Source organism: Rhinoderma darwinii, chromosome 4, assembly GCF_050947455.1.
Source record: "Rhinoderma darwinii isolate aRhiDar2 chromosome 4, aRhiDar2.hap1, whole genome shotgun sequence".
In the NCBI taxonomy this organism is placed as follows: domain Eukaryota; kingdom Metazoa; phylum Chordata; class Amphibia; order Anura; family Rhinodermatidae; genus Rhinoderma; species Rhinoderma darwinii.
This window is the reverse complement of record NC_134690.1, coordinates 131,483,541-131,502,514: the sequence shown is the minus strand read 5'-3', so window position 1 is coordinate 131,502,514 and position 18,974 is coordinate 131,483,541. Positions and strand designations below refer to the sequence as shown.

The following is an 18,974-nucleotide window of genomic DNA, read 5'->3' as shown; positions in this document are numbered from 1 at the left end:
TAAATCCATAGGGATTAATATAAAGTTGGTCACCCCCTTTTCTGCTAAAACAGCTTCCACTCTTCTGGCAAGACTTTCAAAGAGATTTTGGAGCGTGTCTGTGGGAATTTACTGTATGCCAAATTATCCAGTAGAGCATTTGTTAAGTCAGAAACTGATGTTGGACAAGAGGGCCTGGCTCGCAACCTCCATTCTAGTTTATCCCAAAGTTATGCAATGGGATTGAGGTCAGGGCTCTGTGCGGGCCAGTCACGCTCTTTCACACCAAACTCACCCAACCATTCTTTTACAGTCCTTGCATTGTGCATTAGGGCACAGTAATGCGGGAACAGAAAAGGGCCTTTCCCAAACTGTTCCCACAAAATTGGACGCATACAATTGTTAAAAAATGTCTTGGTATGCTGAAGCATTAAGATTTCCTTTCACTGGAACTAAGAGGCCTAGGCCAACTCCTGAAAAACAACCCCACAGCATTATCCCTCATCTACCAAACTTTACAGTCAGGCATCTAACGTTCTCCTGGCGTTCGCCAAACCCAGACTCGTCAATCAGACTACCAGAAAGAAAAGGGTGATTTGTCACAGTGGCAGGGTGCTTTAAATCACTCCATCCAACTCTTGGCATTGTGCTTGATGATGTAAGGCTTGCATTCAGCTACTCAGCCATGGAAACTCATGCCATAAAGCACAGCTTTTATGCAGATGTTAATGCCACTCGGCAACCTGGCTCTATGACTTTGCAGCTGAGCTGCATGGCATGGGTTAGAAAATAGCTTCCACTCAATTCAATGATTAAAATGTGTGTCCCAATACTTTTGTCCATATAGTGTGTATGTATATATATATATATATATATATATATATATATGTATATATATATATATATATATATATATATATATATATGGCGGAAGATACTATGGCGTATAGTAGATTTAAGTACCAAGTGAGACATATAATGTCAATAGCCATTCTAAGCTCAAAGTTCCTGCTCTCATCAGATCGCAGAAGTTACACAGCTTAGGGCCTCACTAGTACCAGTGTGGGAGACTGTCTGGGAATCCATGGTGCAGTTGACTTTGGCATTTTCCCTTGAAAAAAATACATTTTACTTACAATTCATATGTTGCTTGAGTGATGTCAAGAGCTGAGGATTTGTAACTCTCACTACGGGACAAACTTGTTTCTGATTGGCTGCTGTAGACTTTTTTCATGGCAACCTGGGACGCCGTCCGCTGATTGGATGTTTGCCCTTCCTTGCACAACGTGTTGTTAGTGCATGCTCTGTTGACTATTGCTGACACTGGAGGATTGTAGATTTTAATTGAAACAGCACTTGCACGATTTGGTCTGAGGCTCTGCGACTGGTGAGTGGCTCGTAACTCCCCCTCTTCACTAATACATATACTTATTCAATGTTAGTGTAATGAATTAAATACACTGTTTTGTAACACAGAATTTTTATATACACTTTATGCAATAACTGTTTGTACATTGTTATATGGTGCTGTGCACTTTTTTACATTTGTATTAGGGCTGATTCAGACGTGCGTGTCGTTTTTGCGCACGCAAAGCACGCAGCGTTTTTCCTGCACAAAAGCCACTTACCTGCTTCGTGAGGCAGCATCATATGATGCGCAGCTGCGTGCTTTTCACACAGCCGCCATCATTATGACACGCCATTCGGATGTTTGTAAACAGAAAAGCACGTGGTGCTTTTCTGTTTACATTCATCCTTTTGACAGCTGGTGCGCGAAACAGGCTGTTCGCACGGAAGTCAATGGGTGCGTGATGCGCAAAATACGCGGAGATATTGACCGTGTCGTGCTTTTTGCGCAGCGGACAAACGCTGCGCAAAAAGCACGGATTGTCTGTACTGCCCCATAGACTTGTATTGGTCTGTGCGTGGCGCGTGAAAACGACGCAGCCCGCTAGGACGCAATACACGTTCGTGTGAATCCAGCCTTAGCCAAATGTTGGCCTTTTTTTATATGCTTGTATGTTAATCACTGCTGATTATGCTTTGTTTGCACATGGGTATAAAAACCCTGCTTTTCACGTCACTTCAGCTTGAAAAAGGTGCTGTGAGAGGACTGAAACGTAGCTTATCCTTTGAAACATGGAACAATAAACCACATTTTTGTTTGATGTCAACCTATTGGAGTGCTGCGATCATTTCTTCATGTATATATAAATATATAAAACACATACATAATATTTTTATTATTATGTTATTTTGTTTCATTTACCTATTTTTAGCAAAGTAAATATCATAAGTGTCTAAATATCAAGTTTTCAACTATGCTGTAAAACTTGAGTCCCCTTGCCTGATGTTAAAAAAACAAAGTCGCTGTCTTCTGGGCTACAGATACATTTAACGGCATCCGAGCGGCACCCGATAGTCTTCACGGACCCATTCACTTTAGCTGGTTAATCGGGTCTGTGAAAATTTACCAGATTCTCCGATCCCTGTAAAGATAGGACATGTCCTATATTTCCATGGATCACTGACGGGACTGTTCGTGTGCATGAGGCAATACTGTTTGTGCATCTCAAGACCTCCTCAATACTTAGAACACTGGATATCAGTATTGTAATAAGCATAAGTGCTAGGTACTTTAACCCCTTAATGACTGGGCCTGTTTGGACCTTAATGACCAAGCCAGAGTTGTCAAATCTGGTATGTCTGACTTTATCAGAGAATAACTCTATGAAAGTTTTGAATATCCAAGTAATTCTGACATTGTTTTTTCGTCACATGTTGTTCTTTATTTTAGTGGTAAAAGTAGACTGATACAATTTGCGGAAATTAATTAAAAAATAGAAAAATTTAAGAAATTTTGTAAAAATTACCATTTTTCCCTATTTTTAACTGCAATATGTCACATATGTACACACATACTGTTCCATTTTTTTAAATTAAATATATATTTCCATCTCTTTACTCTATTTTGCCAGCACTTTTGAAAAAAAAATAAATAAACATTTTCAGAAATTTAGAGGACTTACAAATTGAATAATAATTTTATAAATTTTGAAGTGTATTTTGTTTTCCTGCACCAAGCAAGGTTTTTAGAGGCTCATAAATCTCAGAATGATGGAAACCCCCACAAATGACCCCATTTAGAAAACTAGACCCCTTAAGGTCTTTATCTAGGGGTATAGTAAGTATTTTGACCCCACAGTTTTTTGTTAAATTTAATACATAGCAGGTGAAAAAATAAATAATTTCACTTTTTTTCAGAAAAGTATCAGTTTGAAGACCGATTTCTTTGTAAAGCGACCATGAGAATGAAGAAACACACCACAAAATCTATCACCCTGTTTCTCCTGTTTTCAAAAATACCCACATTGTGGCCTTAATGCGTTGCCTGGACACACGACAGGGTTACCACTGTACATTTGGAAAGTCTTTGAGCTGCCAGAATGATAGAAACTCCCCATAAACGACCCCGTTTAGAAAACTAGACCCCTTAAGGTATTTACCTAGGGGTATAGTTAGCATTTTGACCACACAGGTTTTTCACTAAATATATTGGAATTAGTCTGTAAAAATTAAAATCTACTTTTTTTCTGAAACAACATAGAATTTTTTAATATTTACAAGGAATAACGAAGAAAATGCACCCCAACATTTGTAAAGCAATGTCTCCCGATTATGACAATACCCCACATGTGGTAATAAACTGCTGTTTGGACCCACAGCAGGGCTCAGAAGGGAAGGAGCGCCATTTGGATTAATGATTTTGCTGGAATGGTTTTCGGTGCAATGTTGCATTTGCAATGCACTAGAGGGACCAAAACAGTGGAAACCCACCAAAAGTGACCCCATTTTGGAAAAACCTTCAAGGAATTTTTCTAGGGGTATAGTGAGCATTTAGACCCCCACGGGTCTTTTGCAGAGTTTATTAAAATTACAGCGCGAAAATTAATATCAACATTTTTTCCACTAAAATGTTGCATTTTCTCATTTTCACAAGGGATAAAGGAGGAAAAAAAACCAAACATTTTTTATAAAGCAATTTCTCCCGAGTACGGAAATACCCCATATGTGGCCATACGTTTTTTTCATTAGAAATGAATTAACCCTTTCAGGACTGATCCACTTTTTGCTTTCTTATTTTAGATTTTCACTCCCTGCATTCCAAGAGACATAACTTTTTTATTTTTTCATCAATAGAGTGGTGTGAGGGCTTATTTCTCGCGGGAGGAGCTGCAGTTTTTATTGGTACCATTTTTTGGTACATAAAAGATGATTAAAAAGTTGTATTACATTTTTTTTTTTAGAGCTAAGGTGACAAAAAAAACAGCGATTTTGGCGGTTTCAATTATAAATTTTTTTTTAAGGTGTTCACTGTGCTAATTAAATAATGGTGTATTGTAATAGTTCGGACTTTTACGGACGTAGCGATACCAATATTGTTAATTTTTTTACATTACTTTAAAAAGAAAAATGGGAAAAGGTGGTTTTTTTTAACTTTAAAAAAAAAAATTCTCACTACTAATAACTTTAATTCTTCTACACATTTTATTAATCCCCTTAGCGGACTTGATCCAGCAATCATTGGATCGCTGGTACAATACTAATGTATTGCAGTATATTGTTATTCTTACAGGCTTCTGTAACAGAGCGATCGATGTACCTGTCCGTTAGTCCCAGGTGTCAGCTGTAATACACAGCTGACACCCGCAGCGTGTGGAGCGGGCTCAGCATGTGAGCCCGCTCCATACATTAACCCCGCACCATGACGGGCAATTAAGTCATAGTGCGCAAAGGGGTTAATGCACAGCGGATGGTTCAAAGTGAAAATTGCAAATTTCCACTGATATGCCATTTTAGTGTATAATATGTTGTACCCAGTTTGTGCCACAGAAGACAAATACCTCATAAAATGTTAAGCGGGTTCTCTCGGGTATGGTGATGCCATATGTGTGGGCGCAAACTGCTGTTTGGGCACGCTGCAGGGCTCAGAAGGGAGGGAGCGCCATTTTGCTTTTGGAGCACAGATTTTGCTTGGTAGTGTAATGATGGGGGTAGGGAAACGGACAAGTGAGCCCTAATCTACCCGCCACTCTGTCCCTGCCTACTTGCAACGACCCGCCCTAGGCGACGGGGTACAACTGGGCGGCGGTCCCTACGCTCAGTAAGTGCACGAGATAAACAGACAAGGGTACACAAAGCTAAGGGAAACGGGGCAGTTGCCCACGGCAACACCGTGAGCAACAAGAGTGGTGAACGAGCAGAGTCAAACCAGGAGTGCACGAGGTACCAAACGCAGAGCAGGAGAGTAGTCAGTAAGACAGGGTCAGTATGGAGCAGGATCAAATAGTTAGAAGCTGTAGCTGGGCCAGGAAACTACACGAGAAGAATCACAAGCAAAGGAGGAACAGGAAAGGCAGGTATAAATAGACAGAGGGCGGGAGCTAGCTCCGTCTGACCAGGCTGTGATAGGCTCTCCCACTCCTAAGCCTGCCATCCTGAGTGGTGGAAGATGGAGTCAGTCTCAGAAACAGACTCAGGTGCAGACTGTTTACCTATGGGCGTATACACAGAAGTTGTGCCTGGCAGATCCTTTACAGTACCCCCCCTTTTATGAGGGGCCACCAGACCCTTTCTAAGTGGACCTGGTTTATTGGGGAAACGAAGGTGGAACTTCCTGACCAATACCCCAGCGTGAACATCCCGGGCGGGTACCCAAGTCCTCTCCTCAGGCCCGTATCCTCTCCAATGGACCAGGTACTGGAGGGAGCCTTGGACCAACTTGCTGTCCACAATCTTGGCCACCTCGAATTCCACCCCCTCAGGGGTGAGAACGGGAACAGGAGGTTTCCTCGAGGGAGCCAAGGACGGGGAGCAGCGTTTAAGGAGGGAGGCATGAAACACGTCGTGTATTCGAAAAGATGGGGGCAACTCCAGTCGGAAGGAGACAGGATTGAGGACTTCAATGACCTTATACGGCCCAATAAACCGTGAAGCAAACTTCTTGGACGGGACCTTAAGGCGCAAGTTCCTAGACGATAACCACACCAGATCCCCGACCATAAACAAGGGGTTAACAGAAAGTCTTCTATCAGCCTGAGTTTTTTGTACGCTCTGGGACGCCTCTAGGTTCTTCTGAACCTGGGCCCAGACTGCGCACAGTTCCCGATGAACGACCTCTACCTCGGGATTGTTGGAACTACCAGGTGAAACGGAGGAGAACCATGGATTAAACCCAAAATTACAGAAAAAGGGGGAGACCTCTGACGAGTTACTGACCCGGCTATTAAGGGAAAATTTGGCGAGGGGAATGAATGAGACCCAATCATATTGACAGTCAGAGATAAAACACCTTAAATATTGTTCTAGAGATTGATTAGTCCTCTCAGTTTGGCCATTAGTTTCAGGATGGAAGGCAGAGGAGAAGGACAGATCAATCTCCAACTTTTTACAGAAGGCTCTCCAAAACAATGAAACAAATTGTACCCCTCTGTCCAAAACAATATACACAGGGACCCCATGGAGACGCAGGATGTGTTTGACAAACAAGGTAGCTAACGTCTTGGCATTGGGTAGTTTCTTGAGGGGCACAAAGTGGCACATCTTACTGAAGCGGTCTACTACAACCCACACCACCGACTTGCCTTGAGATGGATGCAAATCTGTGATAAAATCCATGGAGATATGGGTCCAAGGTCTCTGGGGAATGGGCAAAGAACGTAGTAAGCCCGCTGGTCGGGACCTGGGAGTCTTGGACCTAGCACAAACCTCACAAGCGGCGACGTAGGCCTTAACGTCTTTAGGCAACCCAGGCCACCAATAGTTTCTGGCAATGAGGTGTTTGGTACCCAGGACGCCTGGATGACCAGATATTGCTGAGTCATGATTTTCCCTAAGTACCCTTAGCCGGAATTGCAGGGGAACAAACAGCTTGTCCTCAGGAAGGTTCCCGGGAGCTGAACCTTGATCAGCCGCAATTTCAGAGACTAAATCAGAATCAATAGAAGAAATGATTATACCAGGAGGCAAAATACAAGCAGGATCTTCCTCCGAAGGAGGGCTGGCCATGAAGCTACGTGACAGTGCATCGGCCTTAATATTTTTAGACCCAGCCCTATAGGTAACCAAAAAGTTGAATCTGGTAAAAAATAGCGCCCATCGAGCTTGTCTCGGGTTTAGCCTCCAGGCAGATTCTAGGAAAACCAGATTCTTGTGGTCGGTAAGGACCGTTACCTGTTGCCTAGCCCCCTCCAGGAAGTGGTGCCACTTTTCAAATGCCCATTTAATGGCTAAGAATTCACGGTTGCCAATATCATAGTTACTCTCAGTGGGCGAAAACTTCCTGGAGAAGTAGGCCCAGGGACGGAGATGGGTGAGGGACCTGGTACCCTGGGACAAGACAGCCCCCACTCCCACCTCGGATGCGTCAACTTCCACGAAAAATGGCTCCATTTGGTTGGGCTGAACCAGCACCGGGGCCGAGATAAAGCACTTCTTAAGGACCTCAAAAGCCTGGACAGCCTCAGGAGGCCAGTGGAGGAGATCAGCACTTTTGCGAGTGAGGTCCGTAAGAGGCTTAGCGATGACCGAAAAGTTAGCAATAAATCTCCTGTAATAATTAGCGAACCCCAAGAAACACTGTAACGCCTTCAGGGAGGCAGGTTGGACCCATTCCGCCACAGCCTGGACCTTGGCGGGGTCCATGCGGAATTCATGAGGAGTGAGGATTTGACCCAAAAATGTTATCTCCTGTACCCCAAACACACATTTTTCGGCTTTCGCAAACAGTTTGTTTTCCCGAAGGACCTGGAGCACCTTCCTGACATGCTCAATGTGGGAGGACAAGTCCTTGGAAAACACCAGTATGTCATCAAGGCACACTACAAGAAATACCCCCAGGTAATCTCTTAAAATCTCATTTATGAAATTCTGGAAGACCGCAGGAGCATTACACAACCCAAAGGGCATGACGAGGTATTCGAAATGACCTTCGGGTGTGTTAAACGCAGTCTTCCACTCATCCCCCTCTTTGATGCGGATAAGGTTATACACCCCCCGTAGATCAAACGTAGAGAACCATTGGGCCCCCTGAACCTGATTAAAGAGATCAGGAATCAAAGGAAGGGGATACTGGTTCCTTACAGTGACCTTATTCAAGTTACGGTAGTCAATGCATGGCCTAAGACCACCATCCTTCTTCCCTACGAAGAAGAAGCCAGCACCTACCGGAGAAGTAGAGGGGCGAATGTAACCCTTGGCCAGGCATTCCTGGATATACTCTCTCATGGCTTCACGTTCGGGACAAGAAAGATTAAATATCCTACCCTTATGGAGCTTAGCTCCTGGTACCAATTCGATAGCGCAATCGTATTCTCTATGAGGAGGTAACACTTCGGAGGCCTCCTTAGAGAAAACATCAGCGAAGTCCTGAACAAACTCAGGTAGCGTGTTCACCTCCTCAGGGAGAGAAATAGAATTAACAGAAAAACATGACGTCAAGCATTCATTACCCCATTTGGTAAGCTCCCCAGTATTCCAGTCAAACGTGGAATTATGCAACTGCAACCAGGGAAGGCCTAAAACCAAATCGGACGATAATCCCTGCATCAACAGTACAGAGCACTGATCCAAATGCATGGAGCCAACAAGGAGTTCAAAAACAGGGGTATGCTGTGTAAAATAACCATTAGCAAGGGGAGTGGAGTCGATACCCACTACCGGGACAGGTTTAGGCAAATCAATCAAAGGCATAGCCAGAGACATAGCAAATTCCACAGACGAAGAACCTGAATCCACGAAGGCACTGCCGGTAGCAGACCTACCACCAAAAGAGACCTGAAAGGGAAGCAAGATTTTATTAAGTTTCATATTTACGGGAAATACCTGTGCGCCCAAGTGACCTCCCCGATGATCACTTAGGCGCGGAAGTTTTTCGGCTGCTTATTCTTATGACTAGGACAGGTGTTAACTTGATGCTTGTCATCCCCACAATAGAAGCAGAGACCATTCTTCCTGCGTAACTCTCGACGTTGTCGGGGGGACACGGAGGCCCCGAGTTGCATAGGTACCTCCGAGTCATCCGTGGAAGAGCGAAGTAACGGGACCTCGGGAGGCATCATGGGGGAGTCAGAGGGGAAAACACAAAAACTTTCAAGTTCTCGTTCCCTGAGACGTCGGTCAAGTCGTACCGCTAAAGCCATAACCTGGTCTAGGGAGTCAGAAGAGGGATAGCTAACTAGCAGGTATTTCAGGGCGTTCGAAGGACCCAAACTGAACTGGCACCTTAAGGCAGGGTCATTCCACCGAGAAGCTACACACCACTTCCTAAAGTCAGAACAATACTCCTCAACAGGTGTCTTACCCTGACGTAAGGTCACCAGCTGACTCTCGGCAAAGGCAGTCCTGTCAGTCTCGTCATAAATGAGTCCGAGAGCAGAAAAGAAAAGATCAACGGAGGAAAGTTCAGGGGCGTCAGGAGCCAAGGAGAAGGCCCACTCTTGGGGCCCCTCCTGGAGCCGGGACATAATTATACCCAGGAGTGAGGCTTTAAGCGAAAGTAGAGCCTACAACTCTCCCGAAAGGAGAGAAAAGTCCTCCGGTCCCCTGAGAACCGGTCAGGCAACTTGAGGTGGGGTTCAAGAGGTGAGGTGAGGGGCACTACCATGGTAGCGTCAGGCTGGTTGACCCTCTGAGCCAGGGCCTGGACCTGTAGGGAGAGACCCTGCATTTGCTGGGCCAGGGTCTCAAGGGGGTCCATAGTAGTGTCAGGGACCAGGGTAAACTAGGTATACGGGCTTGTGATTACGTAATGATGGGGGTAGGGAAATGGACAAGTGAGCCCTAATCTACCCGCCACTCTGTCCCTGCCTACTTGCAACGACCCGCCCTAGACGACGGGGTACAACTGGGCGGCGGTCCCTACGCTCAGTAAGTGCACGAGACAAACAGACAAGGGTACACAAAGCTAAGGGAAACGGGGCAGTTGCCCACGGCAACACCGTGAGCAACAAGAGTGGTGAACGAGCCGAGTCAAACCAGGAGTGCACGAGGTACCAAACGCAGAGCAGGAGAGTAGTCAGTAAGCCAGGGTCAGTATGGAGCAGGATCAAATAGTTAGAAGCTGTAGCTGGGCCAGTAAACAACACGAGAAGAATCACAAGCAAAGGAGGAACAGGAAAGGCAGGTATAAATAGACAGAGGGCGGGAGCTAGCTCCGTCTGACCAGGCTGTGATAGGCTCTCCCACTCCTAAGCCTGCCATCCTGAGTGATGGAAGATGGAGTCAGTCTCAGAGACAGACTCAGGTCCAGACTGATTACCTATGGGCGTATACACAGAAGTTGTGCCTGGCAGATACTTTACAGGTAGTAGATCTGTTTGGGGTATTGCTGGTATTTCAGTTTATAATGAGGGGGCATATGTAAGCTGGGCAGAGTACATCAGGGCATAATAAGAGGGTATAATAATGCGGTAAGTAAATAATTCATAGATGTGTGGCCGGTGTCGCACTGATAAATGGCATCCGTTCTTATCCGCTTTAGGAACACTGCACATTTTGCATCGCCATATTCTGAAAGCCAGAACATTTTTATTTTTTCACCACCGGAGCCGTGTGAGGGCTTATTTGTTTCGGGACAATCTGTAGTTTTCATTGGTACCATTTTGGGGTATATGCGATTTTTTTTTTTATCACTTTTTATTAATTTTTTTTGCAATCCCGACCAAAAAACAGGAATTCTGACACCGTTTTTTTAAGGTTTTTTTTGTGGCGTTCACCGTACGCTATAAATGGCATTTTTACTTTATTCTGCGAGTTGGTAGGATTACTGCGATACCATATGTTTTTAGTTTTTTTTCCTTTTTTTTTTGCGTTTGCACAATAAAATCACTTATTTATAAAAAAAATCATTTTCTGTGTCACCATATTCTGAGAGCCATAATTTTTTTATTTTTTAGTTTTTTGCGGGACGGATTGAAGTTTTTATTGGTAATATTTTTGGGTACATGCGACTTTTTGATCACTTTTTATTCTTTATTTTTGAGCGGTGGTGACCAAAAAAATTGTGATTCTGTCGTAGTTTTTTATTGATTTTTTTGGGGTGTTCATCGTGTGGGAAAAATAACATCATAGTTTTATACTTGGGGTCGTTATGAACGCAGTGATACCAAATATGTGTACTTTTTCAACGTGTTCATTTTTTTTCTATAATACATTTTTATTATAGGAAAAAAAAAGCATTTTGTGTTTATATAACTTATAACTTTTATTTTTACACTTTTTTGAAAACATTTTTATTCCTTTTTTTTACTTTTTTTACTTGTCCCACTAGGGGACATTGAGACTTGCAGCTTTGATCGCTGCTAGAGTACATTACACTACACACGTAGTGTAATGTACTCTAACTGTCATTGTGACATAATGGTCACTCTTACAGGCTGCTCCTCCGAGGCTTCCGTACATGGCAACCCGGAGGCTATTGTCTAGCCTCCGATTGCCACGAACAAGCATCGGCAGCCCCCACAATCACTTCGTGGGGGCTGTCGATGTGCTTCAAACCGATGTGCAATCCGTCGCCGCACTTAAGGGGTTAATTGCCGAAAGCAGCGACGGTGGTCCGCTGACCGGCAAGACTGATGTGACAGCTGTCTGTGTTTACACAGAGTGACAGTTTGAAATACTGACAAAAATTAACGTCATGATGCGCGATCTAGCAGCCGACCATGACGTTCATTTTCGTCATTGGTCGGGAAAGGGTCAATGTTCTAACAAACTGAATCTCTGCAAATCTGCAACATGTGAACATATCCTTATATTCCTCCTTCCATTAGGAGTCTATACTGGTTTTTGATAAATAAAAGAAAATGCAATTAATAACTGCACCAAAACTGCACTGTGTCAATAAGGCCATAGAGTCATGTCTTTGCATTAAACTAAACAACAAACCTACCAACTCTTCTCAGAACTGTTTTACATAGGTATCAATAACCAAAACCCATAGAGCAGTGTTCAAACTTTCATTAATAAACAATTAGAGTAAGTGTAATTTATGATCAAAAGGCTTCGTCCACATCTGTGTCAGTGCTCCGTTCCGACGTTCCGTCAGAGTTTTCTGTCGGAACGGAGCCCTGACTGACACAAACTGAAACCAAAGGTTTCCGTTTCCATCACCATTGATTTCAATGGTGACCTATCCGGTGCCAATGGTTTCAGTTTGTCTCCATTGTGCAAGGGTTCCGTAGATGAATACCATAATCGACTGTTTCTCAAAAACACTATTTTTTGGTGCATATAATATATTGATTAACTTTTATTAACTTTTGTTTGGGAGGAAATTAAAAAACAACAGCTATTCCAGCGTAGTTTTTAGCTTTTTAAATTTACACCATTCAATATGTTGCGTAAATAACATGTTACCTTTATTCTATGGGTCAATACAACTATGGCAATACCAAATATGTATAGCTATTCTATGTTTTACTATGCTGTCACAATTAAAACCCTTTTAAACAAAAAGTATTGCATCATTACATTCCAAGAGCCATAACTTTTTTAATTTTTCCGTCCATGTGGCCATATGTGGGTTTGTTTTTTGTGGGACAAGGTGTAGTTTACTTGGTACTATTTTGAGATACATGGGACTTATTGAATAACTTTTGCTATATTTTCATTGGGGGGGGGGGGATGAAAAAAAAAAAGGCAGATGTGGCGTTTTTTGCATTTTTTTCGTACGAAGATCACCATGCAGTTTAATTATTGTATTAACTTTAATGTTTGGTAGTTCGGATCGCGGGATACCATATATGTTTATTTAACAGGTTGTTTTTTTGGCCCACTTGGGAACTACACAATGCGATTGCTTGTACAATGCTTTGGTAAAGTTAGTATAGCAAAGCAGTTCTGCCTGTCAGTGTAAAACTGACGGGCAATCCATTAGGCCTAACAAGCATTTAGTCATGGCCCATATGTAAAACGGTATGCTATGTTTCTTGTAATGGTCACATGCTTCATTAAAAAAAATGAATGTGTGAATAGCCCTCTTAAATTGCTTGGGTCAGCGTGCTGACCGTTGTTAAAATGCACAGCACACTGACAAGAAACACCATAATGCCTTAAATTTGAAAAATCAAAACATCTAAATAAAGGGAGTAGAATGCATCTTAAAGCGTACCTGATTTTTAATTTCAAAATTAAAAAAAAACTTTGCCTCCTATATAGACTGTGACGCCAGGGGCTCCCTACAGGAGCGGAATTCCCGTCCAGAGTGTTGCCAATGCTCTCGTCTGGAAATCTGTCATTACAAAGCCCCTAACGTCACTGTCCATATATGTTGCCAATACTTTGGCTTGGGATTCTGGCATTACAAAGTCACTAACGTCACTGTTCATATATGGAAAGTGACGTCAGGAGCATTCCCAGGGCCGGTGTCCCAGAACAGAGCATCTGCTAGCGCTCTGCCCGGTCTTTCTGGTGCAGTGGAAGCTCCTGATGTCACTGTCCTGAATAAACCTTGCCTTTATAACATTGATCTGGTTAGAGTCAGATGTCAGCAACGCTGTTTGGCCAATTTTACTGTTCTTTATTTTACTGTCCATATATGCTCATTGACTTCAGGAGCAGTGTCAGAGCCCTCGGCCAGAGCCAGGGCTGGCTGGGCCAGGGACATGTGACCCCCTGGCCAATTCCCCAGTTGAAGTTTGGGGCTGCGGCCGCCAGTTGCTGCAGTGGTGGAACCACCACTATAGGGCCCGTGGAATGAGGGGGCCCATGTCGCCTGACACATAATATTTATGGGCTGTGTGGCACAGGCCCCCACATGCCCAGTGACATCGCTAGCACTGAGGTGGGGACACAAATTCAGACACTTAATATACTTTCATTTTCAAAACTGCACAGTTGTCCAGATTTTTATGTCCCTTTGCTGTGACGTGCTGACACAGTAGCTCCCTCCTCTTTTCTGTGTGTTGGTGATGTAAAGAAGGGGCTGGCTGCCTGGCACAGTTTGTTAGATAAGCCAGACGTTTTTCTGTCATGGCTGGAAGACACTAGCCCCCTGTAATAAAGATGGCTCACACTGAAAGAGGATAACTTCTTGCTGATAGTCAAGGGGGAAGGGAGATAACAGGTAATAAGGAGAGCAGGAGGAGGGATGCTTGCAGACTAGACAGGAGCTACTGACTTCGATCCGTGACAGAGAAGGGGATGGCTGCCTGGCTCAGTTCATTAGCTAAGCCAAATCCATCATGTCACGGACGCACAGAGTGGGCGGGGGGCTACCTGCATCCTGAGGCTATATAAACACATTGCAGCTAAGGGGAGAAGCTCCACTTCCAGGACCATGACAGGGTATCTGTCACAATCTGTGGGTATGTGGACTCAGCAGGCCGCACCGCCATAGCGGAGTAGCAGCTGGCCAAACAACAGTGTACCAAATCTATACAAAGTCCAAGCACAAGGGTACCTGTAATAGTCCAGATAGTAGCAGCAGTTTAGGCACAGATAGAACTTTGATGGCAGGTGATGCAAAACGTGGCAGAAGGTACCCGGCATAGCAGATGACACCAGATGTGGTGTAAGACAGCAGGCATAGCAGATGGCACAACACGACTCCAACACTAGAAAGGGCACAAGAACAAAGATAGCACGGGAAACAGGATACAGGTAGCAGGGCACGGGAACACTGGGAACAGGATACAACTAAGGGACCATTTGCAAGACTAATATGGGAATACACAACAACGCTCAGGCAAGGAGTGAAAGGGCAAGTCCCTTTTTATAGTCCAGGGTGATCTGGGGATAATTAATTAATTTTATACATGTGTGCGCACTGGCCCTTTCAAAAGAACCCTTTCACCTGCCCATACATGTGCAGCTGAGTGCAGCATGTAATGGGCAGTACTTCACAAACACTGTCTCACTTGAAATAATTTTTCTAACTTCCTCCATTATTTATATATCGGTGCCGTATATTTTGTGCCCGATATGTAAATAAGCCCCTGAACTGCTAATGGGGCGTTTCTATCTAACTAAATGGCAAGGGGGCGTGATGTCTTCGCTCTGACACTGTCCAATCAGCTACGGACCGTGCCAAGGTGGCTTGCGCTGTGTTCCCTCCCGCGAGGACACACACAGACTGAGATAGCGCTCTCTTCAGAATCACCAGTATGTGTGTTGTCTCGCGGGAGGGAACACAGCGCAAGCCGCCCTGATACTGTCCGTAGCTGATTGGACAGTGTCAGAGCGAAGAAATCACGGCCCCTTGCCATTTAGTTAAATAGAAATGCCCCATTGACAGTTCAGGGACTTATTTACATATCGGGTGCCAAATACAACAGCACCAATATGTAAATAACATAGGAAGATAGGAAAATAATTTCAAGTGAGACAGTGTTTGTGAAGCCCTGTCCATTACATGCTGCACTCAGCTGCACATGTATGGGCAGGTGAAAGGTTCTCTTTAAGGCCGGGAATGAGCGCACACGCACACTTTAATGGTCACTGCAGGGCAGAGCGGATCCGAGTGCTGGCGTCTCCTGGGAGGGAGGCGCCGGTCCGGACAAGGAAGTCTGCGGTCACGAGCGTCGAGGGGTGAGAGTGATGGTCCGCGGACGTTAGAGTACCCCCCCTTATGCCCCCTCTTCTTGGAACCAGAGCTTGAGAGGAACTTCTTAATGAGGGCAGTGGCATTAAGATTTTCTTCTGGCTCCCAGGACCTCTCTTCAGGACCAAACCCTCTCCAATCCACTAAATAAAAAGTCCTTCCTTCTTGTAGTCCAGGATGTCCTTCACCTCAAACACATCGACAGAACCACTGGGAGCAATTGCAAGACTAGGAGTTTTGCTGTAGCAGTTCAGGACCACAGGTTTCATGAGGGACACACGAAAGGAGTTGGGGATTTTGAGGGTAGGAGGCAGCCGAAGCTTATAGGAGACAGGGTTAATTTGTTGCAGCATCTCAAAAGATCCTAGGAACCTGGGAGCAAATTTGTACAAGAGCACCTTCAGGCGAATATTCCTCGAGGACAGCCAGACTTTGGTACCCAGAAGAAACTGAGCCATCTTTCTTCTTCGTGTATCCGCTTTTCGCTACATGCGATCGACTGCCAGCAGAAAAGAGGACCGGGTCTGCTGCCAGATTTGTAGAAAGTCCCCAAATGCAGAACCAGCTGCGGGTACTTGAGATGTAGCCATAACAGGAAGAGGGATTCGTGGATGTTGGCCTTGGACAATGTAGAACGGTGTGGAAGTAGTGGACACCCTTGTGTGGTTGCTATATCAGAACTCAGCCCATGGAAGGAACTGTACCCAGTCACCATGCTGCATGGAGATGAAATGACGAAGATAATTCTCCATGATTTGATTAGTCCTCTCGACTCACCCATTGGACTGGGGATGGTAGGCGGAGGAAAAGTCCTATTTCACATCCAGGAGTCTACAAAGGTAAACTGAAACCCACGATCAGAAACTATATGGAGGGGTAAGCCATGCAAGCGGAAGATGTGCTGGATGAGGAGATTTGCCAGTCGAGGAGCAGAAGGTAGGCCGGTCAGCGGGATATGTGCCATCTTCGAGAACCGTCCACCACCCAGACAGTATGGCATCCTGCTGGGGGAGGAAGATCTGTGACAAAGTCCATTGCAATATGCTACCAGGGAGTGTTAGGCACAGGCAGAGGATGGAGCAGACCAGCAGGCTTGGAGTGAGCAACCTTGTTAGAAGCACAGACAGTGCAGGAAGATACAAAGTCTACAATATCTTTGGGAAGCGTGGGCCACCAGAAATGATGAGCTATCAGATCTCTAGTCTGATGAACTCCAGCGTGCCCAGCCAGTTTGGGGCTGTGTCCTCAGTGAAGGATTCTCCTCCTGTCTGCCAAACGGACAAAAGTCCTCCCCGGAGGGATGTCTCTAACCTGCAGGTTATTAGCAATAACAATGCAGGACAGGTCTATAAAACATTGAGGGGTCTCCACAGTGTCCTCCGTTTCAAATGACCTGGACAGGGCATTGGCCCTCACATTTTTGTCAGTGGGGCGGTAGTGGAGCACAAACTGGAAATGGGTGAAAAACAGCGACCACCTGGCTTGACAGGGTTTTAGCCGTTGAGCCGACTGGAGATAGGTGAGATTCTTGTGGTCGGCATATATCAGAATGGGATGAACTGTGCCGTCTAGCAGATGTCTCCACTCCTCCAGTGCCAACTTGATGGCCAGTAACTCCCGATCCCCAATAGAGTAATTGCGCTCTGCGGGAAAGAAAAGTCTAGAATAATAGCCACACAATACTGCCTTTCCTTTAAAGCTTTTCTGGAACAGAAGTGCACCAGCACCAACAGAGGAAGTGTCCACCTCCAACGAGAACTGTCGAGACATATCAGGATGATGGAGGATCGAGGCTGAAGTGAAGGATTTCTTGAGGCTATTAAATGCTGATTCTGCCTCTGGAGTCCACACTTTGGCGTTCATACCTTTCCTGGTAAGGGTAGAGATGGGAGCCGTCAGTGATGTGAAATTTGGGATAAACTGCTGGTAGAAGTTAGGGAATCCCAGAAAATGCTGTATGGACCGCAGACCCTGAGGCCGTAGCCATTCCAGGACGGACTTGACTTTCTCAGGATCTAACTTGGGGCCCTGGTCTGAGATGGTGTAGCCCAGGAAGGGCAGGGAATTTTTTATGAAAATGCGCTTCCCCAACTTTGCATGTGTTGTCGGATCTGGTTAAAATGTCATCGAGAAAGACTACCACGCAATCATAGAGGAGATCTCGGAAGATATAATTCACAAACTCTTGGAAGACCGCGGGAGCGTTACACAGGTCAAAAGGCATCACCAGATATTCATAGTGCCCGTCTTGAGTGTTAAATGCCGTCTTCCACTCATCACCTTGACAGATTCAGATCAAGTTGTAGGCCCCACGCGAGACTAGTTTAGAGAATATCATGGCTCCTCGTATACGATCAAATAATTCAGAGATCAGTGGCAAAGGGTATTTATTCTTGACCATTATCTGGTTGAGACCACGGTAGTCATTGCAGGGTCGAAGAGATACGTATTTATTCTTTACGAAGAAGAACCCGGCCCGACCGGGGAGGAAGATTTTCGTATGAAACCCCTCTCCAGATTCTCCTTGACATAGGCCGACATGGACTGAGTATCCGGCAAGGAGAGGGGATATATCCATCCACAGGGAGGAGAAGAATCTGGAACCAGTTCAATCCGACAGTCATAAGACCGGTGTGAAGGAAGCATCTCAACCTCGTTCTTACTGAAGGCGTCTGCAAACTGAGAGAAATTTGGAGGTAATCCTGCTAATGACTGAGGCAGTGGTGAAGGCATTTGCAGCCCCATTAGAGAACTTCTCAGGAATTCCAGTCAAGGACTGGAGCATGAAGCCGGAGCCAAGGCAGACCCAGGAACACAGGATTAACAGCTTTGGGCAAAACGAGGAATACAATTTGTTCAGTGTGAAGGGCTCCAACTTGGAACATCAGTGGCATGGTCTCAGACACAATAGGATCGGGCAGAGGAAGGCCATTCACCAAGGCAACAGCCAGGGGTTTCTCCAAGGGAACCGTCGGCAACTGGAGTCCAAGTAGGCAGAGACCCAGTGCGTCTTCTCACCGAACACTGCGGTCACGGGAATGGACAATTTGGAAAATAATTTATTATTTTCCACCTAGGGTTGTCTCTCCAACCAATCCTAGGAGCTGGAGTTTTTTGGGCTTTTGGGGCATAAATGCACAAAATGGCCCACGAAGCCGCAATACAGACAGAGTATCTGCATTGTTTCTCCCATACTGATAACTTAAGTTGGTCCACTTGCATAGGTACCTCTGGTGGAACAAATTATATGGGCAGCAGAGGTTGTTGGAATGTAGGAGCCAGCCCAGGGAATCTTATAACTTGGTGAACCTCTTGGGACCGTTCCTGGATCCTCAAGTCAATCCTGGTGGCCAGAAGAATGAGATCATCTAGGGTGGATGGCAGATCTCGAGCGGAA

At 45.0% G+C, this 18,974-nt stretch overlaps 1 pseudogene; it reads left to right on the top strand.

The window, feature by feature from the left end:
- Positions 1-959: 959 nt before the first annotated feature.
- LOC142646615 (5S ribosomal RNA) lies at positions 960-1,078 on the top strand (annotated as a pseudogene).
- Positions 1,079-18,974: the final 17,896 nt, after the last annotated feature.